We start from the raw sequence: 17,154 nt of genomic DNA on the forward strand, positions 1-17,154 counted from the left end.
GCATATAAGCATGCATAGTACAAGTAGAAAGCACCACAGAGCATAACTCTCAACCTCTTAGAGTAAGAAATCTGGACAAAGCCATAACAAAAGTGGTACAAATATGGACAATTTTAAAATATTGCTCTTACAAACTTAGAAAGTTGATAGAATAACAGGTTTTGCATTAGCATGAATTTTCTGAAGGTTATGAAGTCTAAAACTCAAATGTCATTATTTTCTAACTTCACTCTTCAATGATTCACCACTAATTTGCTAGGAAGCCATGATTTTATGGAAAACGGACCAAAAATATAAGGCAAAAATCTGGACATTCTGCGAAAATCTGTACAGTTGAGAGGTATGCCACGTGTTTACACATTACAGAAGTTAGTACAGGCAGCATAAGTGGACAGCAAGAATAAAGCTAAAGTTAACACTAGATTTTTATGAAGACACACTGAATGAGATGATTTATGAAACATTTAAATGTAGTATTGATTGTCCATTGCTACACTGCGGTGGTTGTGCTGCGGTAGTGTTGTCGCCTCACAGTTAGACGTTGCCCGTTCGATTCTCAGCTAGAGCGTCTTCTGTGTGGCGACATGCGTGAATGGGCATTCCTTCGTTGAAGGTTGTGCGTTAGGCCTGGCAAGCCAGCACGTAAAACTCTACTGCCAATCATTAGCAGACCGGAGTTCCGCTGTGGCAACCCCTAACCGGGAAAAGCCAAAAGACACAAATTGATTGTCCATTGCTTATGTAACAAACACAAGAAAATTGCAAGGAAGAACCAAAATGCTTACATAAATCTTAGAAAAGTGGGCTGATGTTTTATCTGTTTAAACAAATTCCATATCTCAGTTTTGGCACAAGCTTTTTCAGAGACTGAGATGGAAAATCAAAGCATAATGTGTGACACAGCAACTACTTTTAGGTTTTTAAAGAGTACTGCAATGACATGGGGGTGCAGCTTATTAGCAAGAAGGGGTAAAAATCAGATACAAAAACGTATGAATCATCAAAGAAAAAAGCAGCATGTTTTTTTTTCACTAATAGAAAGGCAGCTAGTGGTCTCAGTAGTGTGTTGAGTCACTGTCTGGGCATAGACTGGACTACGAATCTGTGTAACTTATTTAAAGTGATCTGAAGTGTTTCAGTGTTCTGAAAGCTGCCATGCTTATTTTTTACCGATGTTTTATTACTTTCCTCTTCAAAACTAGGAGTGTAATGTTTTAATGGATTGTCTCGAAACTGTAACATACTATTAAATGTAGCACTCATTTCTATCAGTTTGAAAACAATGTTATCTAACTGATAAACTATTTTCTTTGCAGAAACTGGGACGATTTAAATGTTGTGGGGTTGCCATTGTGTTTGAAAGTGCTTTTTTACTGTGTTTCTGTCAAAAAATTGTAACTTTTGTTGAGTGGTAGTTTTACTGGCATTGTTGCTTATTTTTCCCAGGATAGGGGCACTATTTTTGGCTTGACCATGGAACATATTGTCACAGCCAGGGTCAGTCCTTCTTCCAGCCACAAAAAGAAAAGGTTAATCAAACAGCCTTTGCAACCACAGCAGGATAGCAGTTTGCCTCAAACACTGGTGGGTGACTCTGCTGTGGCCATTTGTTGTACCTCAGACCACTCATCTTTTACCCCAGATCCCTCTGGTGTAGCATCTACAGCCACTATGGAATGGGGGTTACCCATGTCCTCTGTAGCTGTTGGGGTCCCTGTAGTAGGCAAAGGCAAAAGAGAACCACTCTTGTTGGTCCTGGGAGAGGGAACAAGGAAGGCTTCTCTGTTGTATCAGAATGCTGTACCCATCCCTGGGGAAGTAGCAGCTGCTATTAGTAACTCAGCTGGACCCATTTTTCCTGTCAGAAAGAAACAGAAAAATGAGCATTCATCTACTGTTCCTCAATTTTTTTGTAGTGTGTAGTTAATTGGGCCGGGCTCCTTCTTGTACAGTAGTTTCCAGTAAAAGAAAGAGGGATGCCTCCTTTCCTGAAGAGATTCAAAACTCTGAATATGAACAGGAAGATGCAAAGATGGATTCAGGGATTTGTCCTCAGATTTCTGATACAGACTCAGGGGAAAACTGTCCTTCTGATTCTCTTTGTGGGGGGGGTTCTTTTTCTCTGAGACTATTGCTAGAATATCCCTTGTTTTCAATGGAAGAACTCTGAGGTTTCTCAGTTCCTTAAAAATACAGAGTTGTTACAGGATTTTCTGGAACCTACACCCATTTCTCCTGTCCTGTCTGCTTTAAAGGGTGTGTCTTACTGCCTGCAATTTTCCTGACAGTTAGACAGCTGTCCCTAAAATGAGAGCTAAGATGCATAAAGTTCCTCAGTCTTTTAATTTTTTTTTATACACTATTCCCAAACCACACCCAGCAGCTATAGCATTAGTTGACTCCTCTGCTGCTAAGCACTAAGTCAATTCCAGTTCTACTTTTTTAATAAGGATGAGAAAATTATTGATAGATATTTGAAAAAGTGTATACTTCTGCAACTTTGAATTTCAGAACTTTAAACTGTCAGGGTCATATATTAAAGTTTATTCTGACATACTGTTTTATACTGACATGTTTTATCTACAGTTTCTTTTTGTGAATAAAAATTTGCTTTAACTAACTTAGCTTCTTCTACTGGACAGGTTACTACTCAGTTTGCAGTGTGTGTATGACTCTGTTGATACTTCTTTCAAGGCTATGGCCAATAGTATGGTTTTAAGGAGGTTTGCTTGGCTGCATTCTCATAACCTTCCAGATGATGTTAAAAATTAGATTTTAAATTCTCCCTAGGATAGACTTTAAGTATTTGTCCCCTCTGCTGTAGCGGTGATCAAAATGTTTGATGAAAGAGGCAAGCTGATCCAAGAAACTCTAAGATATTTCAGCCCTCCTTTTCCAAATTATCTAAGGGATTTTCTTTCTCCTCATCCAAATTTGACAAAGAATAAACAATCTCAACAGAATTGAGATAAACAGACATTTAAGAAGTTGCAAGGAGGTTCCATAAAGAAGTCTCAAATCTTCCAAAGCCAAGGACACTTAAACAAGTCTGAATGACTATTCAAGAGACCTTGTGACCTCCTCCCATCCTGGCCATCTTTCTCTTACAGAAAGTCTGAATCTTCTTTTTCTCTTTGACAAAAGATTGTTTAGACAAACAGATTCTGAAAATCATTCATCAGTGTTACAGATGATAGTGGGAGGAAATTTGTTCTTTCTAGCGGGTCATTCCTCATCTGGCAAATTAGACTGTTTTGTTTCCACCTGTTCTTCATCACAAACTGTCCCAAGGAGAGACAGAAGTAGTTCCTCCTGCTCAGGTGAGGAAGGGGTTTTATTCAAGGATACCCCTAGTCTCAAAGAAAGAAAACACTTGCAAGCCAGTTCTAGATCTTTCTTTCCTAAACCTGTTTGTGATAGTACCCAAACTCAAAAGGATGTCACTTCACAAACTGCTGTATCTTCTTCCTCTTTCAAGTTTCCTGGTAACACTAAACTTAAAAGATGCTTATCATCACATTCCTATTCATCCAGACTTCAGGCGTTTCTTAAGGTTTTATGTGTTCTCTGCTTTACTCTTTGGACTGTCCATTGTACCAGCAGTGTTGACAAAGTGTTCAGCTCCAGTTATAGCTCATTGCAGGCTACATGGTATCCACATTTTTCAGTATTTATATAACTTGCTTATCTTTGCAGAGTCTTTTTCAAAATGTAAGGAATCTCTCTCTCTCTTTTAGGTGAGACATATCTTGCACAAGTTGGGATTCCATGAGAATATTCAAAAGGCTTTCATGAGTCCCTCACACAGGATTGTGTTCCTCAGATATCAACTAGACATCCAAGCTCAAAGGAATTTTCTTCCACAAAAAAAAAAAAAAGATCTTTATGTTGATCTATTTCTAAGGTTTTTCCACTCAGATATCAGTCACTGTGAGGGAATACCTCAGGATTTTGGGTCTCATGGCATCTATGATTCTCATGATATTCCTGGCAAGACTCCACATGAGAAAGTTAGAGTGGCATCTGAAATCTCTTTGATCCTAGCATTAACGTGCCTTATCTTTTCTTATCCCAGTACTTGGGGTTTGTCAGTAAAGAAATCACTTAGTGAAGACATCAGATGTCCTTAACCAAATGTCTCCCTTCTCCCTACACCAAAGAAGACAGTCACCACAGATATCTCAGACTTGGAGAGCAGTTTCAGGAAAGATAAAAGTGCAGGGGTTCTGGGACACCAAGGATATATGCAAGCACATAAATATTAAAGAAATGCTTGCCCTGGTCAAGGCACTCAATTCTCTGAACCATCATTGGTTCCCAGGGACTCTTCAAGTGGTTACAGACAATCGCAAAGCGATTTGATCCATCAACAAGAAAGGAGGAACTGGTTCATACCCTCTTGGCAAAGTAGGCATGTTAGCTTGGGATATAGTTTCACAGCACAATCTCACTCTATAGGCATCCTACCTTCGGTCAGAGTAAACTAGATCCAGTGGTCTTCCAAGATATGATCCATCTGTGGGGAGTTCCTCAAGCAGGCCTCTTCCCATCCTGGCTGAACAATCAACTGGCAAAACTGTGTTCTAGGACTCCATGCATTTATTTGGAAAGGAATGTTCTTGTATGCCTTTCCACCCTTTCCACTAATATCTAGGGTACTTCTGAAGATTCAGAAGGAATCTCCCAAGATCAATGTGATGACTTCCTTCTGGACTATGAAACTGTGGTTCTCCCTTTTTATGGAAATGGCCAGGGGCAATTACCACAAGTTTCAACAAAGAATGGATCTACTCAAACATAAACAGGGATGTTTGATACATCCAGATGTCAATCATCTTCAACTGACTGCCTGGATGATAGTGTCTTAATTCCTTTTTGGCACCTGTTTTCTGAGGACATGCAGCATGTACTAATGGAGGAAAGAAAGCCTGCTACTAGAAAAGCATATATTAAAGAAGTCAAACTAAAAGTCAAAAAGGATCTTTATTGTCATTCAGACCACACACAAAAAATGCACAGCTGAATGAAATTATGTTCCTCCAAGCTCAATGTACAACAAAAGCACAGAAACAAATACGCATGTGTAACAGTAACACAGTGTTCAAACCAGCCAAGACACAGAATGCATCAAGCCATCAGCCATGCACGATTCAATGGATTACAGCATCCCCACCAATCACTCCGCTGCTAATCCTCATTTCTGACTCCATCAACATCTCAAGTCCAGTCTGATCCCTGCAACACCACAGACCAAAAATAAATTCACACATGACTGACATACAAAGTTAGGCCAACACCTGACTCTCTGAATCCAGTGCAACTGCTGCTACCCGAGGGCTCAAACAGCCACTACCAATCCAACATTCAATCCACCATTCTCACCATCCATTACAGTTACCAGTTTCACTCTGACACCACTAGTATTTCAAATCCAGTCCGATTCCTCCAATCCAGCGAAATTCAGTCCAGTCCTAACAATGAGCATGGCAGACAAAAATCTGGCTTCCAACCTCTGTGATCAGTTCAACTGTCCACTGAAGCCACTGTAGGCCCAAACTTCTACTAATCAGTCCGTTTCACAAAAAAACAAAACACAAACGTCACAGCCGCAGTCCAACAGGTCCAACAAGTCAAGAACGAACCACTGACGGACTGCACATGACAATTCACACAGATTAAAACAATAACTATAACATAAATAAAATTAACAATAATTTAACAAAAAAATACACAAAAAGGACAATGTGAGACATAGAGACTGCTGCCACACAGGGTGCTGCCATCTTCTCAATTCAATTAGCAAATGGAAAATGTTTTCTAGTTGATACCAACAACATAACCAGCACACATTCAGGACTAGTTGTTCTCTGGTTTTACAATATGTGTGTGAGTTACTATCCTATGCCTTTCTTATTCCTCTATCAAGGTTCATTTATCTGCAATTTCAGCATGCCATTTCATGGACCTTCCTCTTTCAAAGCAGTTGCATGTGAAAATGTTTTTGAAAGTGGTTTTGTATGAGAGGCATCCAAGTAAACCAGTGGCCTCCCTTGGGATCTTAATTTTGTGCTACAAAAACTAACACTTGCTTCATGTGAACCAGCTAATCTGGCTGACTTGAGGTTCTTAACATGGAAAGGTTTTACTGATTGCTCTAACCTCTGCAAGAAGAATTGCAAGCTCATATAGTAAGTTAACCCTACCTCATTTTCAAAAAGGGCAGGGTTTCTTTGAGAACTAATCTTTCTTTTATACCTAAAGTGGCATCCGAGTTTATATTAACTCAAACTATCCATCTCCCCATTTTCTTTCCTGAACTTAAAAATGAAGTAGAAAGAATAATCCATACCTTGGATGTCCACAGACAACTCAGGTACGATCTTGACAGAACTAAATCTTTCAGATCATCGGATCAATTGTTAATTTCTTGTGAAGGTAAAAAGGGACAACTGGTGCCAGAACAGACTATTTCCAAATGGTTGCCTAAGGCTATTACCTTATGTCATACTCATCACATGACAAATCTCTTCCAGGCAGGGTCAAGGCCCACTCTTCAAGGATTTTGGCTTCTTCTATGGCTTTTTGGAAAGGGTTGGATTCTAGTAGAATTCTAGAAGATGGTACTTGATTCTCTGTACGTACTTTTACAAAACAGTATACGCTGGATTCCTTCTCTAGGTCTAAATCATGCCTTGCTACGACTATATTCCAGGGTCTCCTGGACACTTCTTCTTCTGCATCCCAAATAATCTACCCATATAGCTAAGGCTACTGCAGAAGTGATCAATATGAATAGCATAGAACAGTTCTGTAAGTTGAACTTACCATAACAGTAGATATTCGAATGATCATTGCTGCAGTAACTCTCCTGCCCTCCATCCCCGTTTTTTGGTATGTTTTTTATACCAGGGTGTGGACATTTATTTTTTGTTATTCCTAGTCTTGTCTTTTAATTTTATTTATTTATTTATTTTACATTTGTTAACTGGGTTAGTCCAACTGAGCTTTTGGCTCATTTTCAGTGGAGACCCGGGGAGAAAAGCTCCTCAGTGAGTTTAAATATTTAACAACAAGCAGTTAACAAAATATCATTTGCAATCATCTGAAGGTTACAATGCCATATACAAGGAATAATACCTTCATAATTCTTGCTAGGTTATATATAGTATGTATACAAAAAATAGCATTGAGATAAAGTGGTTAAAACCAGTGAGACAGAGAGGTTAAAAAGAAGTTATGTACTTACCATAGCATTCCATGTGAGTTGTTCATCTCGCTTTCAGTCTTTACTGATTGGTTCAGAGCTGATCCCTTGGCTCCTAGTCGACACCTACTACAAAGCTCGAGGATTTCAAGTAGCTCGAGGCCAAGTCCCTATCCCATGATGCACCCTGAATTACCTCAGATTTTGTTTGCTGTGTATAATAATACCATATGTCATTCTATAACTCCATAAGAGAGAGAGAGAGAGAGTAGAAGGGTTGAGTGACTAGGAAAGATCTAGCATCTAGGTCTTCTGAGAGCCCAGGAGGGGGTAGGAGGGAGGGATGTAAGAATGAAGGTGAGATAAACAACTCACATGGAATGTTATGGTAAGTACATAACTTCTTTATGTGAAGTTGTTCTATCTCGCCATTCATTCTTTATTGATGGGTATCGTCCCAAGCACCATCTACCTCGGGTGGCTCATGTGAGTATATTTCTCAGGACCATGGATCCAAAGGAGGCCCTGTCCCTAGATGCCCTGTCAAATTTGTAATGAGTGATAAAGGTATGAGGTTTTGACCAAGTGGCTGCTGTGCAAATGTTATCAATAGGAAGTCTGGCAGAAAAAACAGAGGATGTAGAAACTGCTCTGGTTGAGTGAGCTTTAATTTTATGCTGTAAGGGCATATTGGCAGCTGAATAAGCAAAGGTGATACAATCAGATAACCATTTAGACAGAGTTGTTTTAGCCACTGGCATACCCTTCCTGGAATCTGAAAATGAAACAAAAAGCTGGTCTGATTTCCTGAAATCTTTTGTTCTATCCAAATAGAATCTGAGCTGTCTATGAACATCAAGTTTGTGCAGCATGTACTCTAGACTGTTGGAATGGTTGGTGAAGAAAACTGGCAAATCTATAATTTGGTTGAGATTAGTTTCAGTGCAAAACTTGGGCAAGAAGGAGGGGTTTGTTCGAAGAGAGACTCTGTCAGCATGGAAAATCAAATAAGGAGGCTTTATGGACAAGGCTTGAAGCTCTGGCACTCTGCGGGCAGAAGTAATAGCCTAAAAAGATGGTTTTCCATGACAAAAATTTGAGGTCACATGAGGAAGCTGGTTCAAATGGAGGAAGAATTATGTGGGAAAGCATAACATTTAGATTCCATGGAGAATAGGGAGATTTCACAGGAGGTCTAATATGAAAAGGTCCCTTTGAGAAAGGCTTTGGATAATTTGTGTGACATAATATTCATCCCTTCAAATCTAAAATGAAAGTTAGAGATGGCAGCAAGCTGAACACGGACTGTTGCTGCTGCAGCTCCTTTACTGAAGATCATGGTCAAGAATTCTAGTATAGAGGCCATAGGGGCTTGGTAAGGATTAATCTTGTTTTTAGAGGCCCATATAGAATTTTTTTCCATTTGCTAAGGTATAGCTTCCTTGTAGAGGATTTGTGAGAGGATAAGAGAATTTGCTTCATTGCACTGGAGAAGTTATGGAACCTGGCTATGATGGGAATTGGAGCAGCCAAGCTGTTAGCTTCAGAGACTGCAGAGAGGGATGAAGTTCCCCCGACGAGTGCATCAGAAGGTCCAGAACTGGGTCCAGAATCCAGAGGTCCTCCAAAAGATAAAGTAGAAGGAAGGGTAACCAAATCTGATGAAGCCAATGAAGAGCTATTAGAATGATAGTCCTTCCCAGGGTTTTCGCTTTCTGTAATACCTTGGGTATCAATGGGATTGGTGATAATGCATAGAGGAGACCCGGGGGCCGATCATAAATGAGTGTCTCTTGGGGGTTCTCTCAGAGGGGGAATCAGGGCAAAGTAGCTTCTGCATTTGGTGTTTATGTGACTGGCAAAAAGGTCGCAGCAAGGCTGGCCCGACCTGCGGAATATCCTGTCCTCTATTTCTGTCTTGAGGGACCACTCATGGGGCAACAAAATTGCTCTGCTCAGCTTGTCTATCACGTTGGATTTCCCGGGGATGTGTGTTGCTAACAGAAAGTGTTGGGCGGAAATAGTCCACTGCCATACTATGAGGGCCTCGCGACAAAGGGGGTATGATCTGGTTCCATCTGAATCACAACCGTACCCAGAGGAAGAGAGTCCTGGAAGTACTGCAAAGCCAAAAGTACTGCTCTCATCTCTAGGACATTGATATGCAGATGTGTCTCTTGATCGGTCCACGTGCCTTGGGCTGTCTTTCCCTGAAAATGCCCCCCCACCCTATCAGGGAAGCATCCGTGGTCACTGTGGCCGCTGGAGGAGGTAACACAAATGGGCGTCCTATTGTAACATGAAGTGAGGTCAACCATGACTGAAGATCCTTTTTTCAGGAATTTGTAATCATTATCATTATCATGTGAGACATGGGGACCTCTTGGTAAGACCATTAAGTGAACAACAGCCACTGCAGTATATGCATGTGCATATGAGCCAGTGGTATGGCTAGAATTGCTGCTGGCATCATTCCTAACAATTTCAGACCTTCTGATGCTGGTGCTTTGTTTTTGGATATTAAAATGCGGACATGCTAATGGAGAAGTAAGACTCTTTCTACTGGAAGTCTTAGCGTGGTGGTGGTGGTGTCCAGTTCTGCTCTGATAAAGACGATAAGGCAGATTTTTATGAGTTTATTGTAATGCCCAGCTGATTGCAGAGTGACAGGGTGGACTCCCTGGCCTGAATGAGTTGATGCCTGGTGGTGGCAGTAAGGAGCCAATCGTCTAGGTATGGAAACACCTGGAATCCTAAAATTCTCAGGTGAGCCGTGACCACTGCCATGCATTTGGTGAACACTCTGGGGGCTGTAGTGAGACCAAAGGGCAGGGATTGGAATTGGTAATGATTGGCTCCCAGCCAGAAGCGCAGATGATCCCTGGATGGCCTGGCCAATTTTATGTGGTAGTACGCATCCTGGAGATCTATCGAGCACATCCAATTGTCTTTCCCTAAGAAAGGAAGTATCAAACTGAAGCATGACCATCCGAAACTTCTCTTTCTTACAGATTTGTTTAGTCTGCTGAGGTCCAATATAGGTCTCCAGTCCCATCTTTTTTGGAACTAAAAAGAATCTTGAGCAAGTACCGGATCCTGTCTGGTTTGCTGGGACTGGTTGGATAACTCTTTTTCTTACCAATGTCTGGACCTCTACTGTTGCTTGTTCTCTGCAACTAGGTGGAACATCTGGGATTTTCCTTGTCGGTGGAGGGGGTGTGGCAAATAGGATGAAGTATTCTCTGGAAATTATACTTTGCATCCAGTTGTTGTGTTATTTTGAGCTAGGCGTCTGGGTACAAAGTGAAGCGACCCCCAACTGCCTCCAGAGCAGGACAGTTGTGCCTCCTTTAAGGAGTGCTGGTAGGGCTTCCCAAAGAAGTGATTTCTGTCACCCTGGTTTTGCAGACCCCCTCTGCCATTATGGCGGCGTCTTCCATTATTGCCCCCTCCTCTGCCCTTGGAGGGGGATCACCACGTGTGTCCTGAAAGGCTCCTTGGGCTTTTCAGAACCACATTTTCCCTCCCCATTGACCCTTTGAGTAGGGTCTGGTAGTGGTGGAAAAATGGACTCCGATGGCAGACAGAGTCTTTCCGTCCTGCTCACACCTGGTTAAAGTTTCCTTAACTTTGGTCTCAAAAAGGGGCAAGCCATGAAAGGGGGTATTCATGAAGGATGACTTGAAGGGCTGTGTCTCCTAAGAGCAACTCCTGTACCCGCTGCTCTACTCGTTCCATCAGCTGCATATGAAATGAGGTGCATGGACGAGTTCACTATGGAACTGAGGGTAGCAAGCTGGGAGGCAACTTTGTCTGTAGCTCTTGCAGCTACTGTACCCTGAAGAGTATCTCCCAGCTCTTTAAGGAGATCTCTTTGTAGTCTCGTAAAATGGGTTAAATAGTTAAGTGAATGAAGTGCAAAAGTCGCTGAACTAAACATACACTTCCCATATCTATCCATGATCTTGGAGTCTCTGTTACGAGGATGGATAGACAAGGAAGTTTCAGACATTTCCTTTTTGGTGGCTGCTGCCACCACCATGGCATCAACTGGAACACCTTTGGTCAAGAAGAATTTATCTTGGGGGACAGATATGAACTTATTAGGTCTCCTAGGGACGGGCTCCGTGGTGTCCAGAGACTCCCATGCCCTTCGTGAGACCAGCTGCATAAGCTCATTGAAGGGCGGAGACACCCAAGAGGTGGAGGGCTGAGACCCAAAAGCCTTCAGTAGAACCAACTCGTCCTCAGTAGGGTTGGTGGACTGCCAGTCACCCCTCTGCCTAAGGATTTCCAGTATCTCAACAAATTAGATATCCTCAGAGGGGGACCATGTGGACCCTTCTGATTAATCCAAATCAGTATAAGATGTTAATGACTCCTGAGGGGAGTCCAAATGTTTCCTCTTACACACTCTCTTCCTGGGAACCTCATCAGTGGGTGCTTCTGGAGAGGTCTTGGAAGAGCATGGGCCACCCAATGGGCTTCCTGAGGCTCTGGTTCTCTGTGCTTAGCTAGGATCTGTGAGGCAGAAGCAGACACAGGTGCTTTAGTGGATGAAGAAGCCAGACCTGAAGTTGAGGATGTCTTGGGAGACATAACTCTCCTCGTGGCTTCGAAGGCACCCCTGCTCTTGTGCAAAGGAACCAACAGATCCAAGGAAACCATCAATACCCCTAGCATAGGGACAGTGGGCTCCAAACCTGAGGCAGGAGCTGAACTCATCTGAGCCGAAGCACCGAGAGGCAAAGTCAGAACTGACAAGTTGGTTCGACTATGCTTCCCAGACCTGACCAGAGTGTGTTGGCTCCTAGAGTCCTTGATCAGTGGCGAGAACATCAGAATGAATGGAGCAGTGAATGGAGCAGAAGACACTAGAGCAGGCATCGGCTTCTAAGGCTCCACAATCAGCAAGTCTGACTCCTCTGGCTCTAAAGGACCGGTATGGCTCGGAGGAGGAGGAAGAGATAAAGCTGGCATAAAGCTCCGAAGCCACCTGGGTCGGAAACGATAACAATTTTGCAAAGGCTGGTGCCTGAAGAAGCTTCTGCACCACCCGATCCACATCCAAATCTGAGAGGCTAACAGAAGACCTAGATAAACAGACTGATGGTACAGACTGAAAAAGTGGGGATTTTGGAATTTTGGATACCGGTTCCAAAACCGGGGACCGGCTCTGAAAAGAAAAGACAGCCAGCTCCGAGACCTGTGGAGCTGATGTCACAGACACTTTTGACTTTTTCAATTTTTTTGAATCCACAGAAGTCTTGGAGAAATTTGAGGACTTACTAGATCCATCCTGGTCACTCAAAGCCTCCTGGAAAGAAGGTTTCAACAAACCCCTGTCAATGAGCTTCCTTTTTCTCTCTTGGAGGACTCGTGAGGAAAAAGAATGGCAAATGGAACATGTTTCTCGTAAGTGCAAGGCACCCATGCAGTAGACACAATTCACATGGCAGTCAGTAACAAATATCTTCTTCCCACATTTAGGGCATTTTTAAACCTGATTTAGGGTGTTTGTTCTTGTCATCAGCCATGACAGAAAAGGACACACCCAACAACAGCAAGATAAATTAGCCTTCTAATAAAAAACAGGCTAACTATAAGCACACACACACAAGCCTTTTAAACTAAGGCTAACTATAAGTAGTAATAAGCTTTCCTAATAAAAAACAGGCTAACTATAAGCACAGATACACACAAGCCTTTTAAACACAAGCCTTTTAAACTAAGGCTAACAAGCACACACACAGACAGTCTTAACAAGCAAGTTAACTCTAAGAATTATGCTAAGGAAAAAAGTGACAAAAGGTCACTGAATAAACACTTATTAATCATTAAGTAATTACACAATACTATACTAATAAATGTGACAATAGGTCACTGAATAAACATTTTTTATATTCAGAAAAATTTAAATAGGCCTATAAAGAAAAATGAGGTCAAATATATAGCTAAGAAGCACACAGGGAAGGGAACACTGAAGATAAAGCTTTAAGAGCTTATCTAACCTAATTATCTAACTATTCTATCAATAAGATAACTATAATTTTGAAAATTGAAAAGTATTAAAGTTTTTACTGGCCTGAGCTAGCAAGAACCTCTGATCAGTTGCAGCGGTAAACTAGATCCGGGGTAACTCAGGGTACATCATGGGATAGGGACTTGGCCTCGAGCTACTTGAAATCCTTGAGCTTTGTAGTCGGTGTCGACTCGGCTCCTAACTCATCAGTAAAGAATGAACAGTGAGATGGAACAACTTCACATATTTTATTAAGATAGACAGGGGAGGAGAGGAAATTGAGGGAGGGTGTAACTGAAAAGAATAGAAGGGAAGGAGATAGTGGAAGAACAATGAATAAAAAAGTGAGGACTGGTGTTGGGAGGGGTATTCAAAGCTGGGGTAGGGTAGTTTTAGGGGGGATGAATACAGTGGCAGGAACATTTTTTGTTAGGTATCTTCGAGTGGCTAGCTTGAAATGCTTGGCATGGTCAAGGGACCTAATTTCTTTGGGTAGTTGGTTCCAAGATGCAGATGGGTTATAATAGAGTAAACATCCTGTTTTGGTTTTGGGTTTATAAATCTATAGCAAGTCTTGGTTTGAGCTGCGTAGTGTCCTGATCGGGGAATATTTAAATATAACAGATAAAAGGCTAGGGCAGATAGAGGATGGAGTGTATAATTTGTAGTTGATGTAGTAGGAGCAGATGGGGGAATTCGAGTCAGTCCAGTTGCTTAAAGGATAAGCAATGGTGACATTTGTAGGTTTGGTTTGCTGCGAATCTGGTCACCTTATTATAGGTAGTTTCAAGTTTTGTAATGAGTGTGGTGTTAAGGTTTATGAATAAGTGACAGCTGTATAGAAGGGTGGGAAGAAGAAATGCATGGGAGAGAGTTATTCTGGGTTAAGGGCCCAACCTCCATCTGTTTGGTGGCAGGAAAGAACTTTATATAAGTTCAGACTGAGAAAAACTTTTTAACAGTACAATCAAAATGATGGTGGAATCTTAGACATGAATCAAGCAAAGTTTATAAATATTTGTAGGTCTAGACATTAAGAGATGGAAGTACTAATGGGGCTGTTTAACTGACAGGGGTGATGGAAGCAAGTCTTTGAAAATATCCAGAGATCACTGAGTAAGTTTTCAAAGTTTTAACATTTAGTTTACTAGTACTAAGCCAGAGACATAGATTATGAAGATTTAACTGTAGCCTAACTTGAATCCATAGACTTTTTACTGCCTTGTAACACAAGCAATTTCTGAAAAATCAAGAGAAGTGGAAGATCAAGAAAAAGAGGATTAATAAATAAAAAAGGAGTAGCCATCCAGGAATACACTAAAGAAAAAGAAGGCAGGGGTGGAGGAAGAGTTACTAAATATTATTTTAATGTGTCTACTAGAAAAATAATTAGAAAATGAATTTAGAAGTCCACCACTAACACCTAAAAAGGCTAGTCAGAGAAGGAGAAGAGGATGGTCAACAGTGTCAAAGGACTGTCTGAGATTTAAAAACTATACTATTAAAGCAGGGATCTTTCCATGTTCAAGAAGATACTATCAGCTGAGGGTACATGATGTTCTGACCCCGCCAATTTGCCCCGGGATGATTCACCCCCGACCTATTCGACCCCGGACAGTTGGACCCGAACAAAACATTACAAAAAAATTGGGGCAACAGCTTTTTGTCGTTTATTCTCAGTATTTGAATACATATCCATTATCAAAAAATCAACAGAAGTGAAATATCCGTGTTCTGAAAGGAAATTATGAATCCGTGTGATGAAATTCAGCATGCCTCTATTTTCTATTTAATATGTATGAATGACAGGGTTGTAAGAAGATGACTCCACCATCAAGGAACTGAATTGCTACTTAAAAGCTCTTGAGTAGTGTGTAACTGTATTTCTTTAGATCAGTCTGATTTTAGATCACTGTGATCTGCACTAATTCAAAAATGACCAGGCCACAAGGAGGCACTCCCTAAAGACTATTGACACATGACGGCGCTTCTTCCCGTGCTGCCTAACGTCTTCACATTTCTTATTTTAAAATGTGCCACAGTAATAACATTCAGATATACCCTACATATAAAATTATACAATTATGTAATACAAAACAGATGTAATAAGTAATAAACGTTATGTCAAACTCTATCAAAACTTTTTTTTTAGATCACAGGGGAACGGGATAAATCCTGCAAGGCTAAATAGAGTTCATTGAAAGTGATGATTACGGCTGGAGTAAAGTTGGCAAATGTCCTCATTTGCATTTGAAGCTTTTTTTAAGTGCCATATGATGATCAGGATACTGCATCGATTTTCCCTCTATAGGAATTTATAACCAGCCAAGCAGACATTTGCCCGATTACTTCAAAGAGAAGTACTTAAAATAACGAATTCCATTTGTACTGCTTCACATTTAAGTCTGAATATTGATTTTAAAACACACCAAGGACTTTCGTCGTTGCATAACTATTCAATGCAGCTTCTTTTCATTTGTCTAATTAGAAACAGAATACTCACATTAACTATTATTCAGAACAATGTAGTAAAGAAACATATGCAAACGTAATTAGCTTGATCAGTTGCACGATGTGGAAAACATTAAAACAAGGCCAAAAAAGCTGTCTCCCCATTAACAGAAAAGTACCAGTACTTACTAGAATATATTTGGGGTCAAACTGTTCACTAAAAAATCACATATACAATACATACAAATTTATACATGAAATTGTACAGAAATGCATTGGGGTCGAACCGTCTGGGGGCGAACAGTTCTGCTTCCTCAGCTGATTGTACTAGAGTTGTAAAAGTGCTGAAATATGTCCCAAAATGTGTTGGACAGCTGGAATAAGAGCACTATCCTGTACACAAATTACTAAATTTAATATTATGCATGCTTTTCAAGAATTATAACAAGCAAGCCAGCTTTGGTGGCATAGAGGGATAAAGCTCCGACTACATCTTGAGCAACCAGAGTTTGACTGGTGACTCAGGTGCTTGATGGAGCTGGCGGGGGAGGATGGGTATGAGTGGTTATTTCCAGTTATCCATTCTAGGGAAGGTGGTTCTAGCCTGACAATTCAGTGAATCCTGGCAGGAATTCTAGTAGTTGCACCCACGGAGCATGTGCTGTCATTCTGCAGTCTCACATAATCAAGTGAGCTAGCATAGGCACACTCTGTGCAGCAGGCAATATGCAGCACAGCTGATAGAACCACTGAAGGAAAAGGGGGTACTGCTCTGCAAAACCAACCAACTCCCCCTTCCTACCAAATGAGTCTTGGTATTGGAGAATGAAAGCTCCAACTGGGCTATTTAGGCAGGAATAAACTGGCCTGTAGGGCTCTTGCCTAGCCCAGGGATGTCTGCCTGTCACCCCATTGAACAAATGAGCAGATCAGGTGCAGACAGAGGATCCACTGGTCCTTTCCCACACAGGGAAAAACAAATTTTTAACATGCATAAAGATGCTAGTTATGGACCTATAATCATCAAGATCAGAATAGTTATTTTGGCAGCTAAAGCATGACAGCTGCTTTCAGGCATCTGGTATAACCCAAGGACAAAGATATATATTAATAAAGTAGTTAACTGGCCCAGACATACAAACAGCAGCTTTTAATAACTGGATGCAAGATGTCAAGAGGTACAGACATAAGCATTTTCAGAAAAACTTGTCAACAGAATTAGGTTGTGGACAGTCAAAAAATATGCAGATCCATTTTCCCCAATGACTTTTAATCCATGGAATTACAAACCACTCCACAGCAGAAATAGGGGAAATGGTTGTACATTTTAAACTGGAGGCATACATCTCAACTGTACAGATTTTTACAGAATGTCCAGATTTTTGCCTCATATTTTTGGTCCACTTTTCATAAAATTGTGGTGTTCTGGAAAATTAGTAGCAAATCATTAAAGATTGAAGTTAGACAATAATGACAG

General features: G+C 41.0%; 1 protein-coding gene across 10 annotated transcripts in view; it reads right to left on the reverse strand.

The window, feature by feature from the left end:
* Positions 1–17,154, reverse strand: part of LOC122815864 (F-actin-monooxygenase MICAL2-like) — a gene marked incomplete at its 3' end in the record, with an annotated part of 2,588,394 nt that overhangs the window by 923,308 nt on the left and 1,647,932 nt on the right.

The sequence above is a fragment of the Protopterus annectens genome, chromosome 11.part0 (genome assembly GCF_019279795.1).
Source record: "Protopterus annectens isolate FY-2018-M chromosome 11.part0, PAN1.0, whole genome shotgun sequence".
Taxonomy (NCBI): Eukaryota; Metazoa; Chordata; order Ceratodontiformes; family Protopteridae; genus Protopterus; species Protopterus annectens.